The following is an 11,998-nucleotide window of genomic DNA, read 5'->3' as shown; positions in this document are numbered from 1 at the left end:
AATCGATAAATTGAATGTATTAAAATTCAAAACTAATGCTTTGCAAATGATGCTATGAAAATAATGAAAAAATAAGCCACAGACTAGTAGAAAATATTTGTAAAACATTCATCTGATAAAGAACTTGTATCCAAAATATATAAAGAACTTCTAATATTCAACATTAAGAAAACATACCCCAATTAAAAATGGACAAAAGATCTGTCAGACACCTCAACAAAGATCTAAAGGTGGCAAACAAACATATTAAAAGATGCTCAACATTATACATCATTAAGAAATTGTAAATGAGAACACATGTAACTACATACCTATTAAGATAGCTAAAATCCAAAACACTTATACCACCAGATGTTAGTGAGGATGTGGAGTAACAAGAACACTTCTTCACTGATGGTGTGAGTCCATAATGGTACAGCTGCTTTGCCAGACAGTTTGGTAGTTTCCTATTAAGCTAGCCATAATCTTACCATATGATCTAGCATCTCACTCTGAAACATTTACCCAGGTAAGCTGAAAACTTACCTATATGCAATAACCTGCACATAAGTGTTTACAGCAGTTTTAATCACCATTGCCAAAAACGGAAAGCAACTAAGATATTTTTTAATAGGTGATTGTATAAACAGATTGGTACAGCCACACAGTGGAATATTACTCAGTGATAAAAAGAAATGAACCATCAGGTCAACACACACACAAACACGCACGCACGCGCTCGAAGCAACTTTCAATGAGTATTACTAAGTGAAAGAAGCAAATTTGAAAAGGTTACATACTGTATGATTCCAACTATATGACATTCTGGGAATGGCAAAACTATGAAGATAGTAAAAAGATTAGTGGTTTCCAGGGGTTAGTAGGGAGGGAGGGATGAATAGATGCGGCACAAAGAATGTTTCGGGCAGTGAAACTTTTCTGTATGATATTGTAATGATGGATACATGACATTATATAAAAGGGCTAATTCAGCGAGAGGGATGTAACAAAAAAAAATCAGCTTAATTGCCACATGCCTATGAGGGATCATTTGACTCACCCTTGTAATATAAACTTGCACCTTACTCAACAAGGACCTTGGTTTTTTTTTTTTATCAAAAAATGTATTCACAACACATGTCTGGTTTTCCTGACAAAAGAGTCAAACAGAACAAAAAGCATAAAACTACCATTTGTGTGGCATTTTTAGTGTATAAATTTTGTCTCATTTGCTACACATCACTAATATGTATTTAAAGACAGGATGAAGTATCATTTTGGCTTTTCCTAAAGAAAAAAATTAAAATCAGTGATGTATCCAATAGCATACTTCTGCTACATGACAGAAAAAAAGAGAAAACTTTTAGAGTAACTGCTCAAAGTGAAACTCTTAAGATTGTCCATGAAATGGCAAAGACTTGGATCGTGTTATTAGATCAGGTACTTGGAATTTCTTGACCGCATTCACTGGTGTTGGCATAATTAAAGTAAGTGATTCAGGGCCCTGGACAACTGTCTAAGTGGAAACTCGGTGTCTGTAAAACATCAGATAAATAAGACAGTATTTCTGCATCGAATATAAAAGTTGGCTCATTGGTATTGTGACGAGATGGCGAACTAGTTGTCCACAGCTTGGTTTTATGCACATGTCCTTTCACTCCTGGTTGTAGTGATGAAGCCGCCTCCGCATTCCTTCCCTTTAATCTTAAACAGAGTCAGGTGTGGTGGCCAAGTGGCAAGGCTCGGTCTTGTAATCTTAAACAGAATCCAGAGGTCACAGTAATTAGTAACGGGGTACATCCCTGGCGATTCGTGCCTCTGAGCTAGAGAGAACGTTTAATTCAAGTGTTGCTTTTTACAGCTCTGAATTCGAGGTCAAGTGGAAGCTTCACTCAGCTGGCTAGCATCTTGGGGAATATTCTAATTTTCTGCAAGTGATTTTTTTCTTTTTTTTAATCTCCTGATAAATTATTTAACACATTTCTGCTATGATAAGCAAATGATTTATAATCTCTAGATATACATTTTTCAAGGGCTAAGAATGTGCACTTCTCTTCTAGCAGGCACAGAAATAGACCAGCTGGCCTACTTCTACCATCATTTCAGGCTTTCTTGGCCTTTTCCAGATGATTCTGAACACCCAAACATATACTACAAATGCATGAAATTTTTTAACCAGAGACAATGTCAGAATAAAAGTATTCCTCCCTCTCCCCCTTTACCTCTTGTATTGGGTTGCTGCAATACATTTTTCTGGCAGGAATTTCCCTCTGATTCTCTCTGGCCATAAAATGAGAATATTTCCTTGCAATGACAAACAGATTCCAGAGAAATACCCAGTGGGGTGTTGTGCTGTCCAAAGCAAGGAGGATCCTGGCCTAAGCCAAGGCCAGGGGTCATTTAAGAGCAATTTAAAAAAAAATTTTTTTAAGTTTTTTATTTATTTTTGAGAGAGAGAGAAAGAGAGCTCAAGCAGGGTAGGGGCAGAGAGAGAGGGAGACACAGAATCCAAAGCAGGCTCCAGGCTCTGAGCTATCAGCACAGAGTCTGATGCAGGACTCGAACTCACAAACCAGGAGATCATCGCCTGAACCTAAGTCAGACACTTAACTGACTGAGCCACCAAGGCTCTCCAAGAGCAAATTTCTTATAATGTAATTGGTGGTCCATAAAATTTAGTAAGATTACTGGAATTATGTAATTTTGAATGTAAAGTGACACAATGCAGCTGAAGGTCAGGTTCTAGCTCTAGAGTTCTTTTTAAAAGAAAAGGTAGAAATTTGATTTCATAACAATTTTTCCAAAATTGGTGACTCAGAATGAACTTTTGCATTTTATCCTTCAGCCTTAACATAAGATTCTGTTGTCTTTTGTTGAAATTATTGGATAGATATCCTGTTCTGAGCATGTTTGTGAGTGCATGAGTGAAAAATACTATCCTCTAAGGCATCTGTTGTTTTCAGCTAGTATGAATTTTCTCCTTTTTTTTTCCTAGCTCTAAATGTTTAAACTTTCTGTTGCCAAGGTTATTTTTTCTTGGCTTTTGCTGCTACTTGATTCCCTTTTTCACAAGTATCTTTATGGCTTCTCATACTTTCCACCCATGTATATCTCTTTTCTGTCAGTGCTCATTTTCTGTTCTTTGAGTAGTTGTACCTTGTTAGGAGTCTTTCCAGGATCAGTTTCTAAGACAAGCAATTTATTTACATGAGTCATCATCATTTTTAATCCCTCCTACACACATGGAGGTATTTGAAGATGCTGCTGTAGGAACTCCTGGGTGGTTAGTAGGTTGAGCATCTGACTTCGGCTCAGGTCATGATGTGGTTCGTGGGTTTGAGCCCCGCCTCTGGCTGTCTGCTGTCAGTGCAGAGCCCTCTTTGGATCCTCTGTCCACCTCTGTCTCTCTGCCCCTCCCCTGCTCACTCTGTGTCTCTCTCAAAAATAAATAAACATTAAAAAAAAAAAGTCTCCAGTGGTTTAAAAAAAAAAAAGACGCTGATGTAGGCAATTTATCTATCTGTCTGAAAGTAGCTTAAAATTCTACCCTAAGTGAAAGTACCTTGGTAGAGGCTAGCCAGAGCTAGCTTTAGTCAGAGCAAGCTATCACTGTAAGGTTTCCAGGAGCTAAAGAAATGACACTTTGCCCCCAAATATTTCTTACATAAATATATTTCTGCATAGATTATTTATCATACTTCAGACATGTCAGTGTCTAAATTCTTGTTACAACATGGTCATTCTCTTTTTATGAGGCATTATATTTAAAATGGATTTGTGTAAAGCGAGAAAAATCCCCTGGGATATCATCATGTCTTCATTTCCACTGCAGGGGAGTTTTTATCTCAGAGTTTGATCAGTGATATTTACCGCCTGAAGGGTTAATTTCATCCCAGCTCCTGAGCCAACCTAAAGGAAGCAGTATGAATTATTGCAAACTTCACCATGTAAATCATCCTCAAAATACAGCACAGAGGTAAAAACAGAAGCTCTGGGGCCGGGGCGCATGGGATTCAAATCTCAGAATTGTACTAACTGTATGACCATGAGCAAGCTGTTCAACCTCTCTTGGCCTGTTCCTTATCTGAAAGTGAGGGAGGAACTAATATACACGCTTCAAAGGCTTTTCCTCGAAATGAAGGAGTTGGTAAATGTAAAGTCCTTACAGTAATGCCTAATACAAAATAAGCAATATCTTAGTTATTATTGCCTACTCATGTGGTCAGTACTAGTAAGCTACTTTATTGCTCTTTCATTTCATTAATCTAATTAATTTATTTTTATTTAGATTCAAGTTAGTTAACATATAGTATAGTATTGGTTTCAGGAGTAGAATTTGTGATTCATCACACATATGGCACCCAGTGCTCATCCCAACAAGTGCTCTCTTTAATGCCCATCTGCCATTTAGCCCATCCCTCCACTCAACACCCCTCCAGTAGCCCTCAGTTTTTTCTCTGTATTTAAGAGTCTCTCATGGTTTGCCTCTCTGTTTTTATCTTATGTTTTCTTCCCTTTTCCTATCTTCATCTGTCTTGTTTCTTAAATTCCACACAGCAGTGAAATCGTATTTGTCTATCTCTGACTGATTTCACTTAGCATAATACACTTTTTATGGCCTGAACACAGTCCCATCGTGCGGTAAGTGTCGAGTTAGTTTTCTTCAGTTTGCTCACCATAGATCTGTCACTTTGGCCCTGTTTTAGGTTGCTCCATAAGATGAGAATGTTACCTTTGTGTGTGCTTTATAATTTATCCTAATAGTCTCCCTAGTACCCCAGACCCTCAGAAAAGCCATGTCACTTGGATGATTCCTGGTAGTTTTCTTAATGAAAAGACACTGCCTTCCTTCAGATATCCTTATACTAGCTTATTATATGTGCAGTCAGTTGGCAGCCTGGTAAATTTTTATAACCAATTCTCTGCTTTGGCTTTGGATTATTTTGCCAACTTCTTAATGTTTTTCTTTCCTGGCTTATTCTGAGCATTCTTATTCCTAAATCATAATGCAAGGGATATACTGATAATCCTTGACTACCACATGCATTTATATTAAGGTATTTAAAAAGTTATGATGATTTAAGCAGCAAATAACAGAAAAGTCAAATTTCTTAACTAAATCAGAATATATTCCCTTATATACAAGAGATATCAAAGCATTTCCAGGTTTGACTAATTCATTCGATCAACAATGTGAAAGACTCAGGTTCTTTCTTTTTATTCTGTCACTCCAAATGTGCTTTTTACAGATTAGCACCATTTCTGAAGAAGATATCTAGTGGAAGAAAATGAATTTTTTAGTACACGTTTAATTCCTTTTCCAGAACTTCCCAGAAAATACTGCCCCATATTGTATGGGCATAATTAAGTCATGTCTCAACAGTGCTTGTTCTTAAACCAAGTCAGAGAATGGAAAAAACTTCAATTAAATTGGACAGAAAAAGAATTTACTCTGAATATGGAATACACAGTTGGAGAAATGGACAAAATCTGTTGTTTAAAGCAATTTTTTTGACTTCTTACCTGTGTTGTGGCTCAGGAATTCTGGGTCAGTTGGACACTTTTGGCTCAGAAAATATCATGTGATTACAGTCAAGACAAAGGTTGGACCTGGAACAGCAAATGAACAAATTCACTGGAAGTATTTGTCTCTCTCTCTCTTCATGTAACTTCAGGGGACTACCCTGTAGTTTCTCTAGATGGCTACTTTGGGCTTCTTCTAGACAACTAGACTATTCACATTGAAGCCTATGGCCCCAAAGATGAGGATTTCAGCCAACAAGATGGATGCCGCACCCTTTTAAGGCCAGACTTTAAATTAATAGAGCGTAATTTCTGCCACACTCTCCTGGAAATGCATGAGTCACAAGACTGCTCAGAATTAAGGGAGGAGAATTAACCTCCACCTCTTGATAGGAAAGTGGCAAGGTTCTAGAAAACATATGAGATGAGAAATGCTATGTAGCCATCTTTGGAAAATACCATCTGCCACAGACAAAATAAAAAAAGAGCTCCCTGTTGGGTGATTTGCCACAGAAATTGTTCTCTTGTTCTGTGTGAATGAAAAGTAGGGTAGATGAGTTTGGGGAAAAAAATTCAGGATCAGAAAATATCTTGGTACATACGCCATTCATAAAAAGGGTCCCTGAGCAGGTCATAAGCCCCTGGGTTGAAAGACATTATGCATATCTGTTGGGGGAGAGAGAAGAGAAGAGGGAAGTGATAGAGAAGAAGTTTTCAGAAATGGAAATGGAAGCTATAAAGATGCCAAATAACTTTATTTTTCTGTAGTGTTGCCAGTGGTTAGCCCTTTTTGAGCCATTTTTAGTGCTTGTCAAATGTTTATGACCCTGCCTCTGGAGTGCCACAGATTCAACTAGCCTCTTACTCTGTCTGTGCTCAAGAGCTTTGTCCATTAGAGCTTCTTTCCAGCATTTATAGCTATGGAACACTGCCTGAAACTGTGTTGTTGTGTGCCTTTAGAGAGTTTCTTCCTGATGTTCTGACAGTGGTGCTCCTCAGCTCTGCATACCATTTAAATTTTTTTTAATGTTTATTTATTTTTGAGAGAGAGACAGAGTGTGAGGAGGGAAGGGGCTGAGAGAGAGGGAGACACAGAATCCAAAGCGGACTCCAGGTTCTGAGCTGTCAACACACAGCCGGATGCAGGGCTCGAACTCGTGAACCGTGAGATCATGCCCTGAGCCGAAGTCAAATGCTTAACTGAATGAGCTATCCAGGTGCCCCTCTGTGTACCATTTTAAAAGTTAGTTAACAGAGTTAAAGATGAGATGTGGCTTGGTGAGTGAATGAGAGGAGTTTGTGGTCATATTGTAAAGGACTTATATATCATCCTTTTCTGGCCAAGATTTAAAACAAGTGTTCATGTAGGGAGTGCCATGCGCAGGTCTGTGAAAAGGATAAACCAGAGAGTAAGAATTATTGCAAGAAGGCTCAGTTCAGTGACTTAAAATAATTGAGAGAATTTGGAAAGGAAATCTGAACTGATAGAGCAACGGAGGAAGGGGAGGAATTTCATAATTAACACAGGCATATTCAGTGAGCGCTTTGTAGCCAGATGATATGGGGTTGCAGTAAAGCATAGCAAGAATGTGTGTGTTTTCAACTTTAGACACTTCCATTAATAATAATGCCACTGCTTTCATTGAAAGACACAGGGAACATGAGAGGCTTTGTAGACGAATTTTACATGGCCTTTTAAATTTTGCTTAGTTGGGAATGTCCACTGGTATTAATAAAATCTGTAGAAGCGGATAGTATCAAACATAAAAGCCTGTCTAGTGGGTTAAGGGTCAAAGATAGAACCATGGGATTTACCCACAGTTAGGGATAGAGCAGGAGAAAATCCAGAGGAGAATAATTACAATGAGCTGAAGAGGGAAAATGGAATAAGGTATTATAGTACAGAGAGAAAAACATGATCAATATTATTAAGCTATGGAGTAGTGAAGTTAAATAGAAAGCAGTCACTGGATTTATTACAAGTGCCTTTTCTCTCATTAAAATTAAAAATCAGATCAAAGTGAGTTTAATAGCAAAATAGGAAAAAAACTAGGAGTTTTTGTAGAGTCTCTAAAAAAGTTTTTGTAAAAGGGAGAAAATGAGAGCACTTGCTCATAAGGAATGTAGCCTTGATAACGTATGTGGGGCTGTATATTTTGAGGACATATTTATAAATTGAAGATAAGAATGATAGTGTTAGAGCGGATGGAAAAGGTGAACTTGAACTGAAGAAGGGACGGTTCCTTCTTAGAAGAGGAATTGGAAGTGACAAAGATTGTTGGGGGCAGAAGACAGATGAACTGTAAATCGTTAAGTAAGTATGATTGACACGGAAGTGTTTAAGCAATTTGAAGGGAATGTAACATACCCAGTGGGTGAGATAGAATTCAAACAAAAACTAAGGCTCCCATGACCATTCAAAGCCTGGAGTTGGATTGAAAAAAAACCAGAACCTAGTGACTGAAAGTAATGAAAAGAAACTACGATCTCCTGGCATCTCTCAAATAATGTCAAAGGGTAAAAAATATTCTCATTGCTCTGAAAATCTTTAAAATGTTTTCTATTTCTGTCATTATCAGTATCCTTCCCTAGAATTATGACTGTTTCAAAATCTCCCTCCCCCATGATAACTCTGAACCCACACTTCTTTTTATTTAAGCTGCTTTACTTCCTATTTTCTTTTGAGTACACAACACCCTTTCTTACAATACTCAATGTGTTGATCAGTCTCTCCTCTTGTCCTAAATTCATGGCGCTCTGTTTTGGTGCATCTCTATTTGTTACCTTAAAACTGCATCACAAAAGCCTAAAGAAATACCTATGCAGGGGCACCTGGGTGGCTCAGTCGGTTAAACGTCCGACTTCAGCTCGGGTCACGATCTTGCGGTCTGTGAGTTCGAGCCCCGCGTCGGGTTCTGGGCTGATGGCTCGGAGCCTGGAGCCTGCTTCCGATTCTGTGTCTCCCTTTCTCTCTGCCCCTCCCCCGTTCATGCTCTGTCTCTCTCTGTCTCAAAAATAAATAAAACGTTAAAAAAAAATTAAAAAAAAAAGAAATACCTATGCAAAGGCGATATTCACTAGATATGGGTGGGGATGGAGAAGCTCAATGGGAAAAAGTAAACAAACAAAAAAACAAAAAACATGCAATCTTCCTGGACATACAGGAAGGAAGAAGACTCAAAATACTCAAATGTATGTGTTTTTCCCTTGTCACAGATGGGAAAGGAAGCCAACATGGCAAATAATCTGTTCATAATTTTCTGCTATATTTCCTAAAATATTAATGATTCTTCAAGGGTAATTCAAAGATGATATTGTTCATAAAGTGAGTGTATACATTCCAAGAATCAATTACTAAAGTATTATATCTTATTAAATTCTCATATATGGCCTCATAAGTCCTACTACTTACCATAAGTACATGTGGATGGTAGAATTGTTAACCTCATGAAAGTGGTTGTAAAATTCAATTATTCACCACAGTAAGAGTAGTTTCTTTTTTTTTAATTTTTTTAAACATTTATTTATTATTGAGAGACAGACACAGAGTGTGAGCAGGGGAGGGGCAGAGAGACGGGGAGACACAGAATCTGAAGCAGGCTCTGGGCTTTGAGCTGTCAGCACAGAGCCTGACGTGGGGCTCGAACTCACAAACTGCGAGATCATGACCTGAGCCCAAGTCGGTCTCCCAACCAACTGAGCCACGCAGGCAGCCCAAGAGTAGCTTCTTAAATGTGATATATGCCAGACTTTCTAAGCATTTATTCTTCATGGCAACCCTAGATAGTATGTACAACTTTTATTACTTTTTCAAGTGAGAATACAAAAGCATAAAGGTAAATGAGAAAAATCAAAGACCAAGTAGAATCGTTGTGAACTGAATGTGCAGGAGTGTGGTAGGCAGAATAATGCTCCTTCCCAAAGATGACTATGCCTCACTCCCCAGAACCTGTATATATGTCATCTATCATGTTAAAAGGGACTTAAACATGTGATTAAGTGTCTTGAGATGAGGAGATTATCCTGGAGTTTCCAGATGAGCTCAGTGTAGTCATAAGAGTCCTTATAAGAGAGAGACAGGAGAGTCAGAGTCACAGACGGAGATGAGATTATTGAAGCAGAAGCTAGAGCAATGTGACCACAAGCCAAGAAATATGGGCCATCCCTGGAAGCTAGAAAGGGCAACGCATGGATTCTCCCCTGAAGTCTCTAGAAGGAATACAGCTCAGCTAAACACACCTTGATTCTAGTCCTTTGATGTCTTTGACACATCTGACCTCTAGAACTATAAAATAAAAAATTTGTGTTGTTTGAAGTCATGCATTTCTTAGTAATTTGCTATAGCAACAATAAGAAACTAATACAAGTAAGAATGGTGACAAGAGTGAAGTCTTTGAGTATCTGTGAGGGAATGGGCACCACACCAAGGGGATTGGCTTTTTTATGTCTTTGTTTCTTTGAGGAATGGCTTTTCTTATCTTTAGTCCCATCAATTATGAATATATATATATATATCCTTCATTAATTATAAATGTGTATATATATACACACACATATATATATATATATATACACATATAACAGCCCAAAAATATTTAATATTTGGTAGATTACAAAGGCTTAAAAATGTTCCCCAAATAATAGGCCATCTCTCTCCATACTGTGAAAAGCTATGTAATCTTCTAAGACATGACATGGACTTCTATATTCACATTAATTTATTCACCTATCCCTTTAAAACCCTGCTCCTACCAACACGATCTTCAAAAAGATTAAAGGGATATTTGGGAAAATGGGGTAGAGAGAGGCAAATAAGTAACACAAATGAGAGAAGGGCACCATCCACATGCCAGAGATACCAAGTAAATTCTGAAACTTACGGTGGGGAGAATAGCGGATGGAAGGGAAGGCCAGCCAATCTGCAACTGGTCTTATGTGCAGGAAGACTATCTCTGGTCCGTGTATGGAACAGTCACCAGGAGAAATCACTAGTTCTTGTATTTCTGGAGCAAAGTAGGGTAGAGTTGCAGATAGAGATCCTGCTGATGCTTCCTGACTATGCAATGACCATCTAGAAAGGAATCGACAGATGGTCCTGTTATACCAGAGGAAAGACCAGATTTATGGCCCCTTTATGGTAACTAGTATGCCAGCTAAATCATGGTGACCCTTGTTTAGTGATGGTATAATAACAAGTAAAGATAACTTTGAACATGATAAGGGTCTCCAAGGACCCTTGGAGCAGCCACTAAGGACACCTTACCCTTATTTCCTTTTCTGTTGCTTGATGCCTGGATAGTTGAAGTAAGTCTACAACACGCATAGGCATTCTTGTCTTCTCTAGGTATGAAAAAGTATTCATTATATGTTTGTACAGGCACACAGGTTGTAACATTTTTTTCTCTTTCCATATTTCTCCATGAGCAGTGTGGATGACTTTTGTAAAGTATAAAACGTATGATAGTATGTCTGTGCTGAAAGCACTTAAAGGCTTCTTATTGCCCTCAAGATAAACTGCTTAAGAAGGAGCCCTCCTCATCTGGATTCTGCCTACTTCCCCAACATCAAAAGCCCCCTAACACATTATGCCCTAGTAACATGGAGAAACATTTTTCCTCCTAAAGTTCAATGTTTTCTGACCTGAGGGCCTTGGTGCATATAGTAGTTCTGTTTGGAGGTCCATGCCTCTCCCATTTCCTAGGTCTCCTGCCTCAAATTTAGTGTGGCTGATTTGGACATGTTTCAAGTCTCAGTGAGAAGTCACTTCCTCCTGAGGTCTTCCCCAACCCACCACAAAGGAAAAAGTGGTTGTGTCTCCTGTATGTCCCGCAGCTCTCCTCACTATCCCATCATTGTGCCCTATTCCATAGTTTAGAAGTGCAGAAAAATAGGAGTGCAAAAATTCTTCTCTGGAAGAGCATTATTTGGGGGCAAACAGATACACTGATAAGCTCTGTAGAGTGATTCCTAGGAAATTAAAATCATCACTAACCTGTTGTATGGAAGTCTATCAGGGAAATTCGTTTCACAGAAGGAGAAGAGAGGAAAATGTACATAATAAGGAAAAGAGGAGAACGAAAGAGGAATAAAATTCAATGACCTCAACTGTCATGTATTTATGTAGCTGTGCCTTAATATATACCAGCATGTATATGATAATTGTATCTGGAGGAAGTCGTTACTGGTCATTTATATTCTCTTTTTTCTTTTTTTACATTATTTAAAGATTCCTAAAATAAGTATTTTTACTTTTGAAATAAAAGATTATTGGCTTATTCATTCAGCACATATATGTTGGGCATTTACTAAGGGCACTTTTCAAAGCACTGAGAATAAAACCATGAACAAGACAGAGAAAGTCCCTGTTTTCAAGGAGCTTGCATTCTAGAAGAAGGTGTAGGAAAAAGAAACTAAAAATAAGTAAGGCCATCAGCTAGTGAGAAGTACTAACTGATATACTAAACATTGAGTCAGGGTCAGGAAAGGCCCTTTTCAA

At 38.2% G+C, this 11,998-nt stretch overlaps 1 long non-coding RNA gene across 1 annotated transcript; it reads right to left on the bottom strand.

The window, feature by feature from the left end:
* Positions 1-1,094: 1,094 nt before the first annotated feature.
* LOC122486477 lies at positions 1,095-10,571 on the bottom strand. The gene is made up of 3 exons (XR_006298171.1): positions 10,383-10,571; positions 5,503-5,589; positions 1,095-1,734 (listed from the first exon to the last, which is right to left on the bottom strand). It is a non-coding gene; the product is annotated as an uncharacterized LOC122486477 (long non-coding RNA).
* Between the last annotated feature and the right edge of the window lie 1,427 nt (positions 10,572-11,998).

The sequence above is a fragment of the Prionailurus bengalensis genome, chromosome A2, assembly GCF_016509475.1.
Source record: "Prionailurus bengalensis isolate Pbe53 chromosome A2, Fcat_Pben_1.1_paternal_pri, whole genome shotgun sequence".
Taxonomy (NCBI): Eukaryota; Metazoa; Chordata; class Mammalia; order Carnivora; family Felidae; genus Prionailurus; species Prionailurus bengalensis.
Note: the sequence above shows the minus strand (reverse complement) of the source record. Positions and strands in the feature narration are given on the sequence as shown.